Source organism: Ascaphus truei, chromosome 2 (assembly GCF_040206685.1).
Source record: "Ascaphus truei isolate aAscTru1 chromosome 2, aAscTru1.hap1, whole genome shotgun sequence".
NCBI classification, from domain to species: domain Eukaryota; kingdom Metazoa; phylum Chordata; class Amphibia; order Anura; family Ascaphidae; genus Ascaphus; species Ascaphus truei.
In genome coordinates this window covers 258,100,955-258,116,685 of record NC_134484.1, presented here as the reverse complement: position 1 = coordinate 258,116,685, position 15,731 = coordinate 258,100,955, and the positions used below count along the sequence as shown (strand labels likewise).

General features: G+C 46.7%; 1 protein-coding gene across 2 annotated transcripts in view; it reads right to left on the bottom strand.

Annotated features, from left to right (window-relative positions):
- The window catches only part of ADCY2 (adenylate cyclase 2), a 1,451,375-nt gene that overhangs the window by 899,670 nt on the left and 535,974 nt on the right, over positions 1–15,731 (bottom strand). The gene's annotated exons all lie outside the window — the stretch shown is intronic.

The window sequence follows — 15,731 nt, the reverse complement described above, 5'->3', positions numbered from 1 at the left end:
GCATGACACACTGCACTGACCGTAACAATAAGCTACGGGCACAGCCAATACTGTTTCACGCTTGCACGTCGGTTGGGGGGGGGGCTTGCATCGGTAACCTTTTTAAGGACGCCTTGGGACATGACCACGTTCCCACGTCATATGTGGGCGACACATTATTTTTATATGTTGAATGCTAAACAATGAGGTGTGTGTGTGTTACAAGTAGTGTAACATTTAGAAATGATACTTTAAAAGCGATAATAATCTATGATTTAGGACTCCGTCACCAATGTTTACTAATGTTTCGTCATGTAGTCTATAGATACTCAATAGGGGAGCTGAAAGTTTGTCTTAGAGGAGGAGGCTCTAAGACAAACTTTCAGCTCCCCTATTTAGTATCTACATGTTAGCAGAATCCCTTGATTACTCCTGGACTGTATACTCGAATTTCGGCCGAAATCTCAGCTGAGTGACGTCAGCGGGCTAGTCTCGCGAGATCGGAGGCACACCAGGAAGCCAAGGAGAAGAGCTGCAGCCAGAGGAGAACCAGCACGGTGGATTCCGGCATTCCACGTGGAGGACAGAGATATCATAACTCCAGGCAGCAGGATGGAGAGGATTATAATATCCTATATCCTTATTTACATCTGCTACTTTGTAAGTAGCGATCTACTTTTGCGCATATTCTTTTACTAAACGTACTTCACTATATTTTGTTTTTTCTTTATTTCATTTCAGAACAACCAGCAATCTAAACTTATACCCCCAGTCTTTTTATGCTCAATTTTTATTGTATAGTTAACAGTTTTTTGCGCCGTTGTTTCCCTTTTCCCCAGATAAATAAATATATATATATATGTATATATATATATATATGTATATATATATATATATATGTATATATATATATATATATGTATATATATATATATATATATATATATATATATATATATATATATATATATATATACAGAGAGAGAGAGACATATATACAGATATATATGTAGGTATGCTTATATTGGGAACAAACTATAAGTTGCAGCGGAAATATAGATAAGAACTGTAACATACGACATGCGTAGTACAGTAACATTTGTCACCTGGTGGAAATTGAGCCAAATAAATTCCGATATCTCTGTCCCCTGGCAAACCCTCCACGACGACAGGAAGAAATTTTTCACGCATCTGCTCCTCCAATGGAGTTAAGATTAGAGCTTGTGCTGGCGGCCCACATCCAGTGGCAGAAGCATGCATCCGTTGTGCTTGGATTTTTTTCTTTAAATTCGCCTTGATATCATCAAATCTCTTCCTACAATTCGTGCAGTCCCTGACATGATTCCCACACGCAGACACAGCCAATGTTATTTGATCCCACATTTCTTTTTTTGAGGCTGAACTTGTCCGCCCTTGAAATACATACAAAGTATATGACGTTAATTATTATTAGAAAAACGACCAGTTTACGAAACTGCTACCTTTTCCAAGAGATACCAAACATGCTGGTTTAGGTTGAATATGTGTACCACATGAGCATTTATGTGGAAACATACAAATCTAAGGAAACTTGCATGAATATTGTATGAACTTTGGCAAACTTTTTAGACTGATTGTTATGCTCGTTATAAAGCATGAAGTATTATGTGTGTAACAATTAACTTTAATAGATAGATATTAGAGAATAATAGTTTGATATTAAGACATCTTACATGAGATAGGATAACATGTATTTGAACAATCAATGCAAAGATAGACTTACCTAGTAAATGCCCATACAGAGAGTCATAGTGCTACAAAATCCCTGTGACAAGAACTCTGTTTTCCTCATCATTGAAACGAGGATTACATGGCCGCTCCACACGTTTCTTCTGACCACGTGCAGCCACAGAGCTTGGCTGCTGCTGACTGGACTCTCCTTCTTCCAATGGAAGAGACTCCAAAAGCGGCCCACCACCAACCACCCCATCACCAGACACCACAGCAGCACCACCACCAGACACCCCAGCAGCACCACCAACAGACACCCCAGAAGCACCAGCAACAGACACCCCAGCAGCACCACCAACAGACACCCCAGCAGCACCAGCAACAGACATCCCAGCAGCACAAACAACAGACACCCCAGCAGCACCAGCAACAGAGCCACCAGCAGCACTCGCACTCCCAGCAACACCAGTCGCACTCGCAGCAACAGCACTCCCCTGAATCCTACGTTCACTCAGACGCGTACTCACACGACTACCAATACCACTCACCCCAGCATCACTCCTCCCACGCCTTTCGGCCATACCTATAGCACTCACAAAGAACAGAAAAGAAATTTAAACACAATCGCACTGAACACTTACAAACTGAAAACAACACAAAGATGTAAACAAAACAACACAGGGCAAACCTCTCACAATACACAACAACTCTCTCTGTCAATATGAAATATGTAAATAGCCCAGCTCTGTGTGTCTCTCTCTCTCTCTCTCTCTCTCTCTCTCTCTCTCCCAACAACACAGAGAATGAATAAAAATACACGCTGCCTTTAAATGGGCCGCTCAATCAAAAACATGCTTGCTTCGGCAGATTCAGCAAGAAGTTTCATTGCCGAACCTAACACCTCGCCATGCACGCCGATACACCTGTGTGTGATCGGCAAATCATCGCCAGAGTGGGAACAAATGTTTTCGGCTTGATTCGGAAGGGATTCGGCACTTATTGCATACGGCGAGGGAAAATCGGCACAATCATGCTGATAAGGAACACTTGGCGAGAGGACTTTTTCGGCGCTTACTGCATAGAGCCCCAAGTTTGAAACAGGGCACTACGGATTTTTGCAAAACTAATTTATTCAGCCAATTTCCCGACGTTTCGGCAGATGCAACTGCCGTTTTCAAGTATAGCAGGCAGTTGTACGTAATATTTTAATAAAATGCAATGTTTGTTCTAAAAATTGTTCTTTGTCTTCTGACAATAATTCTATACCTGCACACATAAATATTTGCATAACTTGTTTGAATGGTATAAAAGCTTTTCAGAAATGCCTGAAATTAGTTTGAGGCTTGAAAATACCTTTTCTTCTAATTTTCTTTCTTATATATCAATATGAATGCCATCACTTCCAATTGACCTTGAATAAATAAAATGTGCAATAATATAAGTGGTTTTGCTATAAATATGCAACAGAAATCAAGTAGAATTGTCAGTTCAGCAAAGTAAATTTCACTGGCTAGTTTATGTAATGCAAAAGGCTGGTGCTAAATTGATAATCATGAGTCATCCTAACTGCTTGATGTTTCTCCCTCTGCAGTACTTACAGTACTTACTTTAACAACAACTTTATTTCATATAGCGCTTTTCTCCCAATGGAACTCAAAGCACAATTATACTATAACACGAAGTACATAGGAATTTTTAAAGAGACAGTCCCCTGAGATGAGCTTACAGTCTATGGTTTTGGTGCTTGAGGCACAGGGAGATAGAGTAACTTGCCCACAAATAACTGACACCGGGAATTGAACCATTGAATTCAAACAGTCTCCTAGTGTTGTTATTAGGAATTCTCATTGCTGCCTAAATTTCCGGTCCCCCTGGACCCCTACGTATTTCACTGTTGCTGCAAAATTGCTGATTGGCCTTTTTTAGAGTGATCTGTGGAAATTAACATTTACACCAACAGTAACCAAAATGTATAATTATTAGCAATACAAAATCTATTCAAACTTATTTATAATTTTTTAATATATTTTGAAAGCAGATCAGTTTTCCTAATGCAGAAATATTTTTAATATGCAATTTAAACCTTTATATCAATAAAAAATATGTTTTACATGCCACGGTCAGGCTACTGAGTTATGAAGTAATATTGATAGAGACTGGGGAGCTACCTTGGTGTATTTAATGAATTAGCGGTCCTTACAAATAAGTGACCTAACCTCAGAAGAGAATCAATAAAATAACAATACAAAGAAATATACTGGCCCCAAATCTTTGCTGCTTATCGACCGAGATAGAGAGACTTCCCAGAAACCTCATACAGTATAGGTGAACACAAAACGGTGAGCGCAAAACAAAAGAATGAGAAAACTAAATTAATAGAATTCGGATGGTAGAGTCTAAATAGACTCAATGGAAGGGAAGGGGGGGAGAGGGGATGGTAAGGGATAGAGCAGTGGGGGGGGGAATATAGAAATAAATATCTCTAAACTCACACGGCCGTGTGTGAGTGACAGCCCATAAATGAACGTCTTCTCTGTAGAGATGCTTCTTAAATTCACTGGAACACTTGCTTCAATGTTAGTTGAAGGAACTTAAAGGGGTCACATCAAGACTTGCAGTAGATTTCAGTCAGAGTGTTGGGATACTTGGTACACTCAGAAAATAGAGACAAAAGCCCAGATTGGTGCAAACAGCATATACGTATATAAGGCAGAATGGTGATTGAATGATTATAACTACACTCACATGGCCGTATGTGAGTGAGGTACATTCAGAAAATTCCGCTCCACATCCACAGTAGTTGGCAGTGTAGCATCCAATGTCACTCATCCAGAGTTTAGTTATAGGTAAAAAAACGCAATATTTGTTCACAAAAGACTAAATAAGAAAACAAATACAAAAGGGTGCCACAGTCGGTACTTATACACAGTGGATGCCCTCGCTGGCTCATGGCAGCATCCCTTAGCGTCCTGCCTGGTATCTTTCCCTCCCTCCGAGACCGGATGGTCAGGTCACGGATGGTTGCGTGGGTCTGCTACGGTGGCCAGCTGTGTTCAAAAGACCTCCGTAGAACAATGCATTTCGCCGTTAGGCTTCTTCAAGTTCTGACGGAGGTGTAGCTTCTGGGTTCTTTTAAACAATGTTAATTAGGTGATCGTGCTTCTGATTGGTCACAGCGGCGGTGAATTCATATGCATTTACATAATGCCTATCAGTAAATTTAAAATAGGGTGTATACCCTATGTACTATATTATGTATATACACAAAATTAATACAATCATACTACATCCTTAGCTTATAAAGAAACTTATAAAGAAAATAAAACCGGCAGGCAAAATCTCACAGGTAACTCATATCTGTTACTTATAAAATATATATTTCTCCAATTTAAATATGCGCAGACAAATTAGAGATTCTAAAATCAAATATTAGTTCAAAGCATAAATTCTTAGGGCATATACAGTAGAATAAACCAATTAATCAAAATATTATTGTTTCATAGTATGAATTAAAATTGTAGAGGGAGAGAGGAGTGGCCTGGTATTAAAGGGGTTGCACCCCATATGGCCACCCCCTAACCTCACCAGGGAGGCAAGGGTTTAACTGGACTTCGGTTCAGGAATGTGGTTTTAACCTTGCCATTACATGTAAATGTGTGTTCCCCTGTTCCAATGTAATATCATCATGTCAGTGTCTGCACCACACAAACACTGGGATCCATCTGGGAGGGCAAGGGTTAATAGTTGATTAGTGATTATAGCCCTTTGTCTAATTTTCCCACCTTTTCAGGCACCATTTTGCAGAGTCCCATAGGCCGATATTAGAGCTCCATGCGTTTCAATGGCGGATCTAGCTGTTTTGGACCTGTTTCCCTCGAAGACCAGCAGGTGGCGTCCGAGAGGAGGAGCGGCGGTTTCCCATTGTAAGTCAATGGGCTCATTGACTTCTATGGAGATTCCTCGACGGCGCTTTCCAGGAACGAGTTGGCAGCCGTCCAAACCGCAAAACCGCAAAGCGGATACTTTTTCTGAAAAAGAGCTTTCGTCACTGATTAGTCAAGTTCAACGACAAGTGGCGTGGGAATCTTAGGTTCTAGGGCACCCAGAAATAAAATTCTTTTTTTCCCCTAGCTCCTAGGCCTCCCCTCACCTGACCACCACTGGGTCCAAGAGTCCACGACCCCCAGAAAGGGTTGTGCTGACAGAGCGGGGTCGCGCCATAGGTTTCAATGGCGGCGGCAGAAGCAGCACGAGAAAACGGCTAAGTCCGAAACCCTGCAAATCATAAGTCCAGAGGGCCGTGGTTTGGGGTGCCTGTGGTCACTGTTCCGGCATGACCACAGAACCATTCCCGACCCTCTCTGACCAACCCGACAGAGTATGGACCACCATAAATATTTGTGAGTTTTTCCCATAGGCTTTAATGGCGGCCGCCCCCCCATTGACCGGCTAAGGCGGAGAAGACCCATAGACTCCAACGGCGGCGGATTCCCCATTGTAAGTCTATGGCGGCAGATTCCCATAGCTGCCAATGGCGGAGATTCCCAGTTGAAAGCCTATGGCGGCGGAGCCCGTTGTTTTCAATGGGGATTTAGTGAAAAACTGAGATTTCTTTTTAGCGGAGATTTCTATAATAAAATATGAAACGGTTTATGTGATATTTGTATATCTCCGGTTCCGAAGGTCGCAGTGGGCTGAAACTTGGACCCTGTAGTGTACCACTTCCGGCATTAAGGTCTGGAAAGTTTGGACCCGCTGAACCTAACGGAACCGGTTCTTTTAAAATGTGTGTATGTTCAGAACCATACTATATTTCAAAGCGGCGGCAAATGCCTGCGAAGATTCCTGCCTACTAAGGAATGCAAATGGCCAGGGGAAAGACCAAATGTCTAGGAAACAGGCCCCTGATCAAAGATGCTCAGCCACTCCAACTGTTTACAGGAGGGCGGAAAGGCGTGAAGCTGGAGTGGTTTGTGAGTGTCATAACTCACACTTACAAACAAAGCAAATCCTGCCAGATATTCCATTTGGTAGACTGGTCGGCGCCCCTGATTTAGATGTGGGGCTACAGAAATAAGACCCTCGTGGCCTCAGGACGCATGTGCCAACTAGCTGGGGGGCATGGGTTAAACTGTGTTCCCACATTAGAGATTGGGTACAGATAATTGATCTCCAATAGCCTGTACTCAATGTTAAGAATAGGGTTACAAAGATATATAAACTGTTGTCAACCCTACAGTATTTGTCTTCTATTACATCTTGATTGTTACCTGATTGCTGGAGAATTGCTATTTGATACTTCTTCATTTCCCAACTCCAAAGTAAGTGTTACATTCTTGTCTGTAAAATTGTACTATATTGCTGTGTTCACCTTTTTCAAGGAATAAACTAAATTTTATTTATATCTAAGCCTCGTTCAGTTCAACCCAGTTATTTTTGGTGTATTATTATAGCCTGTCACAAAGTTACTGTCACAGGCTTATAATTAAAATGGTGGCAGCGGCGGGACTGAACTGAACCTATATTACAGTGTTCTGTGGGACTCGAGTGGGAACTCGAGAGTAATTGCGAGTTCCTGGGACTAAAGATATTGAACACACAGTAGTGCAACAGTTAACGCAAGTTGTATCACCACCTCACTGCTACGACTTAACCTCTACCAGCCGTGAACCATGAGCGAGGCTGAAGGCTTATCCCACCTGAGGACTCGAACTCAGCTGTGGGACAAGTGCCAGGAATATGGACTTGACTGGGAGGACCAAGAGGTCGCACAGATGAAAGAGGCGATCAGAGATCACGAAGCCCGGCTTACAGAGCCTCAGGATACAGCTCAGCTTGCCCTTATACCACCGCCCGGAGATCAGGGAAGGAACCCAGTGCCGGGCGGCAGAATCCCGGGGAGGGGACAAGCGCACCTCCCTGGGGCAGTGCAGCAGGAGGGGCACTGGTTGCTTCGGCTACCAGTCCGTTCACCCCTGAAATGCTGGCACTGATTACTGCGTGGGGTGACAGAGGGACACCGGAAGAGCAGCTGCAGTTTATCACTATGGCAGTGAACAGACCCGCTTATTGCCCCCCTGTCCAGCGCGCCAAGGATACTCTCAAACTGGACCATCACAGTCTCACCAAGTACGTGGAAGGCACTGATCAGATTGACAGTTTCTTGAAGAACTTTGAAACACAGTGCCGGCGGTACAAAGTACTGCTCCAGCACCGGGTCGCACGCTTGGACCCCTTGCTGTCCGGCTTGGCAAAGCAGACAATGATGGCACTTCCAGAGGAGTATGCGGATGACTATGATCACCTGAAAGAGCTATTGTAATTCCAATACGGTTTTACCCCTGAAGCTTACCGGGGTAAATTCCGGCTGGAGGAGAGACAGTCCCAAGAGACCTATGTGACCTATGTGACCCGCATGACTTTGCACGGTATAAAATGGGTGGAGGGCTATGGGGCACAGACTTACCATCGCCTGCTAGATCTCATCTTCCAGGAGCATCTCATGCAGCAGTGCCCGCCGGCGGTGAGGGCTTGGGTGTATGACAAAAAGCCCAAGACTTACCAGGAGGCAGCCAGGCTCGCAGATGATTATGTGGCCAGCCGAGCGCTAATGCCCGCCATGCAACAGCCAAGGCGGCGGCGGCAGTCCCAGCCAAAAAGACTGCCAGTACTCCCCAATGGACTCAGAAACCGCCCGCGAGCGGCAGTCCACCGAAGGCGGGAGAGCTCCAGCACGAGCGCCGGTGCTACAATTGTAACCGCACTGGTCACCTTAGACCAGATTGCCCAGAACTCCAGCGCCCCAGCGGACCCCCTCAGGGGCAACACACCCCAGCTGCGAAGCCGGTAGCCAACGTGCGGGTGGCTTCCACCAAGGACACCGGACCAGTCATGGAAACAACTCCCAGCGAGACGTCCCATGCAACGCCTGTCCCAGTTTCATCGGTGCCTACAGCCAGGAGTGGAGGACAGATCAGCGCAACCCTGCAGCAGACGGACGGCCGGAGCAGACATCTCACCCCAGTCACAGTCGGTGGCCGGCAAGCAGTCGGCTTGCTGGATTCTGGGGCTGCAGTGATCCTGGTCCGACCTGATATGGTCCGGCCAGAAGAATTGCTCACAGGACCTGGGATGCAGATCACTGTGGCCGATGGAGAACCACGTTTCCTGCAAATTGTCAGGATCTTTTTGGATTTGGGGGAGGGACAGGGTGTGCGGGAGGTGGGGGTTTTACCCAGTTTGGATGCTGAGGTCCTTCTTGGCAACGATCTGGGACCGATGACCTGCACCTACGACGGGTGCCCAGAACCGCTGCGGTGGCGGCGGTCACCCGGAGCCAGACAGCGGCAATGGCGACGGCGCCAGTCCCCCTGCCTTTGGGACCAACGATAGCGGAGGGCACTGAGGAGTCCGGGGAGGTAAGCCAGGATCAGTTGCAACCACAGATTGACTTACTGTTCCCCCTCACCCTTCTCCATTCTCCAGACAATGACATGACTGGGGGGTGGCCAGAATTAGGAGCCCAGTTTAGGGAGGCAGTGAAGGCAGACCCTACCCTGGCCGGCGTGAAACTTCGGGTGTCTGAGTCTCAGGCAGGGGAGGGCACTGAGCGCTGCCTATGGCATAAGGGACTCCTGTACAGAGAAGGGAACCCCGGGATAGAGGAGGGATTGACCGGTAAGCGACAGCTAGTAGTGCCCCAGGGGTACCGACAGCAACTGTTACGGGTAGCTCACTCTATTCCGTTAGCGGGACATCAGGGGGTCAACAGAACGCGAGCCCGGTTATTACAGCGTTACTACTGGCCGGGGGCATCTCGAGATGTGGGCACTTTCTGCCGCTCTTGTGATGCCTGCCAGCGAGTAGGTAAGGCGGGCGACCATGTGAAGGCACCCCTGAAACTCCTACCGGTAGTAGGGGAACCCTTCCAGAAAGTAGCGATGGACCTTGTAGGACCCCTTATGATTCCTAAAAGACACTCCCCCCGTAGGAGGCAGGAACGGCGCGCAGCCGAATGAAAACCCGCAGCAGGTCGTGGTGGTGTAGAAAAACGTTTATTTACACATCAGGATAAAAGAGTCTGGCGGATCCTCTGATGCGTTTCAGCCCGAGGGCCTTTGTCAAAGAGTGATACGCCAGTGCACATGCAGCCCTAATATGAGATGTCAGCACTCAAAATACCTGTGACCGATGGATGATCAACAGGTGATTGAATGGACAAATCATTCAGGGAATTCAAATTACACAGGTAAAAAAATTACACAGGTAATTTGTATTCCCTGAATGATTTGTCCATTCAATCACCTGTTGATCATCCACCGGTCACAGGTGTTTTGAGTGCTGACATCTCATATTAGGGCTGCGTGTGCACTGGCGGATCACTCTTTGACAAAGGCCCCCGGGCTGAAACGCGTCAGAGGATCCGCCAGACTCTTTTATCCTGATGTGTAAATAAACGTTTTTCTACACCACCACGACCTGCTGCAGGTTTTCATTCGGCTGCGCGCCGTTCCTGCCTCCTACGGGGGGAGTGTCTTTTTGCTGCTCAACTCTACTGGCTGCACACCGGACAGCTGCCTTACCTGTGTTCCAGGACTACGGGGGATTCACCTGACATAAGCAGAGAGAAGCCGGCTGATGGTCTGCGAATCACCGGCGTCGTCATTATCTTCACTGCTGGCTTATCATCACTCCTACAACCGTGAGTCTACTCATGCAATTTACTGGTGCTCTGTGGATAGCTATTTGCTTATTTTGAAAGACTGTGATCTATCGGTTTGTTCTTGGAGTGTAGCCAGCTTTTTTCAGTTTATTCTTCTCAGGATGCAGCTGTCTTTTGACTCTAAGAAGCGCCTGGTTAGTTAACCCTTTGGTTACCTGGTATTCATACCCTTATGATTCCTAGCAGGTCAGGGAGTCGCTACATCCTCACGGTGGTGGATTTTGCCACCCGGTACCCTGAGGCGGTAGCGCTTGGCACCATAGATGCCAAGACAGTGGCAGCAGCCTTGCTGAACATTTTTTCTAGGGTAGGTTTCCCTAGTGGATCCTAACCGATCAGGGGTCGCAGTTCATGAGTGAACTGTTACATTCTCTCTGGGATGCATGCGGTGTACAGCACCGGCGCAGTACCCCTTACCATCCCCAGACAAACGGATTATGTGAGAGGTTTAACGGTACCCTGAAGCAGATGTTTCGGACCTTTATAGAGGCGGAGGGGAAAGACTGGGAGATTCATTTACAGCACTTGCTGTTTGCCTAACGAGGGGTACCGCAGGAATCTACAGGCTTCTCCACCTTCGAGCTACTATATGGCCGCAGGGTGCGTGGACCTCTGGACCTATTCCGGGAGGGATGGGAAGGGGAGACTACTGCTACTGATGCTTCAGTGATCCAGTATGTAGTAGATCTCCGAGACTGGTTGGAGATGCTCATGGGGGTGGCCCAGGACCACCTCAGGGCTACTCAGACCAAGCAAAAGCAATGGTATAACCGGAATGCCCGTAGCAGAGAATTCATCCCAGGACAGCAGGTGCTTGCTCTCAAACACACTCGGGAGAACAAGCTGATGGCTACCTGGTCGGGACCGTACCCGGTTATCCGAAAGGTGAATGCCTGAGAGGCATAAGACATCTCACGTTAATATGCTGAAGAAATACAGAGCACCGTGTATGGGAGCAGTAATGGCCATTTGTAGCCCACTGCTGGAGGATCCGGCGAGCAATTCTCTGCCTGATTTCCTAGGGGAGGCTAGGCAGGGAAACACTGTGGAACAAGTGGAGATAAGGGCACTGTTAAGTGCTAGGAAGAAGGAAGAAGCCAGGGACCTGCTAGCTAAGTATAGGGCCCTCTTCACTGACATGCCAGGGACCACCCATCTCACAAAACACCCAGTGCACACAGGGGACCTGCAGACTCTGCATAAGCACACTTATAGAGTGTCAGCAGAGGTCAAGACCAGTCTGGAGAGGGAGATAGAGGAGATGCTGACCCTAGGGGTAATTACTCCATCCCAGAGTCCTTGGGCAAGCCCGGTAGTTCTAGTCCCTAAGAAGGACAAGACCACCCGGTTTTGTGTTGACTACCGCTTGCTCAACACTGGGACGGTGTCAGATGCCTATCCCATGCCCCGCATGGATGAGTTACTAGATGAACTCGCGGGGGCAAAGTATCTGACCACCATGGATTTGAGCAAAGGCTATTGGCAAATCCCACTGACGCTGGAGGCTAAGGAGAAGTCAGCATTCATCACTCCAAGTGGCCTTTATGAGTTTTTAGTGATGCCATTTGGGATGAAGAATGCCCCGGCTACCTTCCAACGCCTGGTCAATAGGTTACTGGAAGGGATGCAGAGCTATGCCAGGGCTTGCTTAGATGACATTGCTGTCTTTAGTCATTCCTGGGAATTCCACTTAGAACAAGTAGCTGCAGTGCTGGATAGGATTAGGGAAGCTGGGCTGACCTTGAAACCCACAAAGTGTATGGTAGGGATGGCAGAGGTCCTGTACGTAGGGCACAGGGTGGGTGGAGGGCACCTAAAACCAGAGCCAGCCAAGGTAGAAGCCATAGATCAGTGGCCTGTCCCTAAAACTAAGAAACAGGTCATGGCATTTTTGGGCACCGCAAGGTACTATAGGAAATTTGTCCCACAGTACAGCGCCGTGGCCAAACCCCTGACCTATTTGACCAGAAAGAAACTTATTACTGCTTATTACCTGGACTCCTGCCTGTGAGACTGCATTCCAGGCCCTGAAAATTGCGCTGGCTGGGGCCCCCATACTGGCCCCAGACTATACCAAGCATTTTCTCATTCAGACTGATGCCTCAGACTTTGGTATTGGAGCTGTGCTGAGCCAGGTGGGGGAAGACAGACGAGAGCACCCTGTGGTGTATCTCAGTCGCAAACTACTCCCCAGGAAGGTGGCATATGCCACCATTGAGAAGGAGTGCTTGGCCATTGTGTGGGCACTCAAAAAGCTCCAGTCCTATGTGTATGGAAGGGCTTTCACGGTCCACATAGACCACAACACCCTGAGTTGGCTGCAAAGGGCCTCAGGGGAGAATGCCAAATTGCTAAGGTGGAGCTTGGCCCTGCAAGAATTTGAGTTCACCATTCAGCATAAAAAGGGCAGTGAAAACAGCAATGCTGATGGACTTTCATGTCAGGACTATCCCTCTGAGACTGAATTCATTAATGGTGCCAGCAGTGTCCCACTACCCGTTAGGGCCAGTGGGCCACAGGTCACCCATTAGGAAGGGGAGGTGTAGAGGGAGAGAGGGGTGGCCCGGAATTAAAGGGGTTGCACCCCATATGGCCACCCCCTGACCTTACCAGGGAGAAAAGGGGTTAACTGGACTGCGGTTCAGGAATGTGGTTTTAACCTTGCCATTACATGTAAATGTGTGTTCCCCTGTTCCAATGTAATATCCTCATGTCAGTGTCTGCACAACACAAACACTGGGATCCATCTGGGAGGGCAAGGGTTAATAGTTAATTAGTGATTATAGCCCTTTGTGTAATTTTCCGCCTTTTCTGGCACCATTTTGCAGAGTCCCATAGGCCGCCATTAGAGCTCCATGCGTTTCAATGGCGGATCTAGCTGTTTTGGACCTGTTTCCCTCGAAGACCAGCAGGTGGCGTCCGAGAGGAGGAGCGACGGTTTCCTATTGTAAGTCAATGGGCTCATTGACTTCTATGGAGATTCCTCGACGGCGCTTTCCAGGAACGAGTTGGCAGCCGTCCAAACCGCAAAACTGCAAAGCGGATACTTTTTCTGAAAAAGAGCTTTCATCACTGATTAGTCAAGTTCAATGACAAGTGACGTGGGAATCTTAGGTTCTAGGGCACCAAAAATAAAATTATTTTTCCCTAGCTCCTAGGCCTCCCCTCACCTGACCACCACCGGGTCCAAGAGTCCAGGACCCCCAGAAAGGGTCGTGCTGACGGAGCGGGGTCGTGCCATAGGTTTCAATGGCGGCGGCAGAAGCAGCACGAGAAAACGGCTAAGTCCGAAACCCTGCAAATCATAAGTCCAGAGGGCCGTGGTTTGGGGTGCCTGTGGTCACTGTTCCGGCATGACCACAGAACCATTCCCGACCCTCTCTGACCAACCCGACAGAGTATGGACCACCATAAAGATTTGTGAGTTTTTCCCATAGGCTTTAATGGCGGCCGCCCCCCCATTGACCGGCTAAGGCGGAGAAGCCCCATAGACTCCAACGGCGGCGGATTCCCCATTGTAAGTCTATGGAGGCAGACTCCCATAGCTGCCAATGGCGGAGATTCCCAGTTGAAAGCCTATGGCGGCGGAGCCCGTTGTTTTCAATGGGGATTTAGTGAAAAACTGAGATTTCTTTTTAGCGGAGATTTCTATAATAAAATATGAAACGGTTTATGTGATATTTGTATACACTGGCGACACACTTTATTCGAGCTCGGCTAGTCCCACGAATTCGGGTATACCCGGGTGTATTGAGGTTTGTGACTGTTTTCTGCCCGAGTGCATTGAGGTATTTTCCAAGCAGGGATTGAAGCATTTTATTCCCGCTGGCTGCAATACTGCACAGTATATATATATATATACTGCATTACAATTCATGAATTTATGCCATCTGGTAGACACGCGAAGCATTGCAGCCTATTAAATCCTAATCATTATCATTTAACAGATCAGCCGCCCGTCAGCAAGGCATGAACCCAGGCTGGGAAGGCAAACGCAACGGGGCTTGTCAGAGGTGAGGAGCGGCGCATTCCAGGTATCTGCCAGGTACATACTGGGTATTTGCTCGAATAAAGTGTGTCGGTGCAGTATCTCCGGTTCCGAAGGTCGCAGTGGGCTGAAACGTGGACCCTGTAGTGTACCACTTCCAGCATTAAGGTCTGGAAAGTTTGGACCCACTGGACCTAACGGAACTGGTTCTTTTAAAATGTGTGTATATTCAGGACCATACTATATCTCAAAGCGGGGGCAAATGCCCGCGAAGATTCCTGCCTACTAAGGAATGCAAATGGCCAGGGGAAAGACCAAATGTCTAGGAAACTGGCCCCTGATTAAAGACTCAACCACTCCAACTGTTTACAGGAGGGCGGAAAGGCGTGAAGCTGGAGTGGTTTGTGAGTGTCATAACTCACACTTACAAACAAAGCAAATCCTGCCAGATATTCCATTTGGTAGACTGGTCGGCGCCCCTGATTTAGATGTGGGACTACAGAAATGAGGCCCTCAGGGCCTCAGGACGCATGGCCAACTAGCTAGGGGGCATGGGTTAAACTGTGTTCCCACGTTAGAGATTGGGTACAGATAATTGATCCCCAATAGCCTGTACTCAATGTTAAGAATAGGGTTACAAAGATATATAAACTGTTGTCAACCCTACAGTACTTGTCTTCTATTACATCTTGATTGTTACCTGATCGCTGGAGAATTGCTATTTGATACTTCTTCATTTCCCAACCCCAAAGTAAGTGTTACATTCTTGTCTGTAAAATTGTACTATATTGCTGTGTTCACCTTTTTCAAGGAATAAACTACATTTTATTTATATCTAAGCCTCGTTGTGTTCAACCCAGTTATTTTTGGTGTATTATTATAGCCTGTCACAAAGTTACCGTCACAAAAATGCATAACCATAATGCCTGTCAGTAGAGTTAAGATAAGGTGTAGAGTTCTCAAGGAGTTAAGCTCAGTAATAGCCAAACCATTATATTTAATATTCAAGGACTCCATTTCCACAGGCTCAGTACCACAAGATTGGCGTAAAGCAGATGTGGTGCCTATATTTAAAAAGGGAGCTAGATCACAAACGGGAAATTACAGACCTGTAAGCCTGACTTCAATAGTAGGGAAACTACTTGAAGGTTTAATACGGGATAACATTCAGGAATACCTAATGGAAAACAAAATTAATTATAATAGTCATCATGGATTTATGAAGGATAGATCTTGCCAAACTAACCTTATTTGTTTCTTTGAGGAGGTATGTAAGAATTTTGACCAGGGTAATGCAGTTGATGTGGTCTACTTAGATTTTGCAAAGGCTTT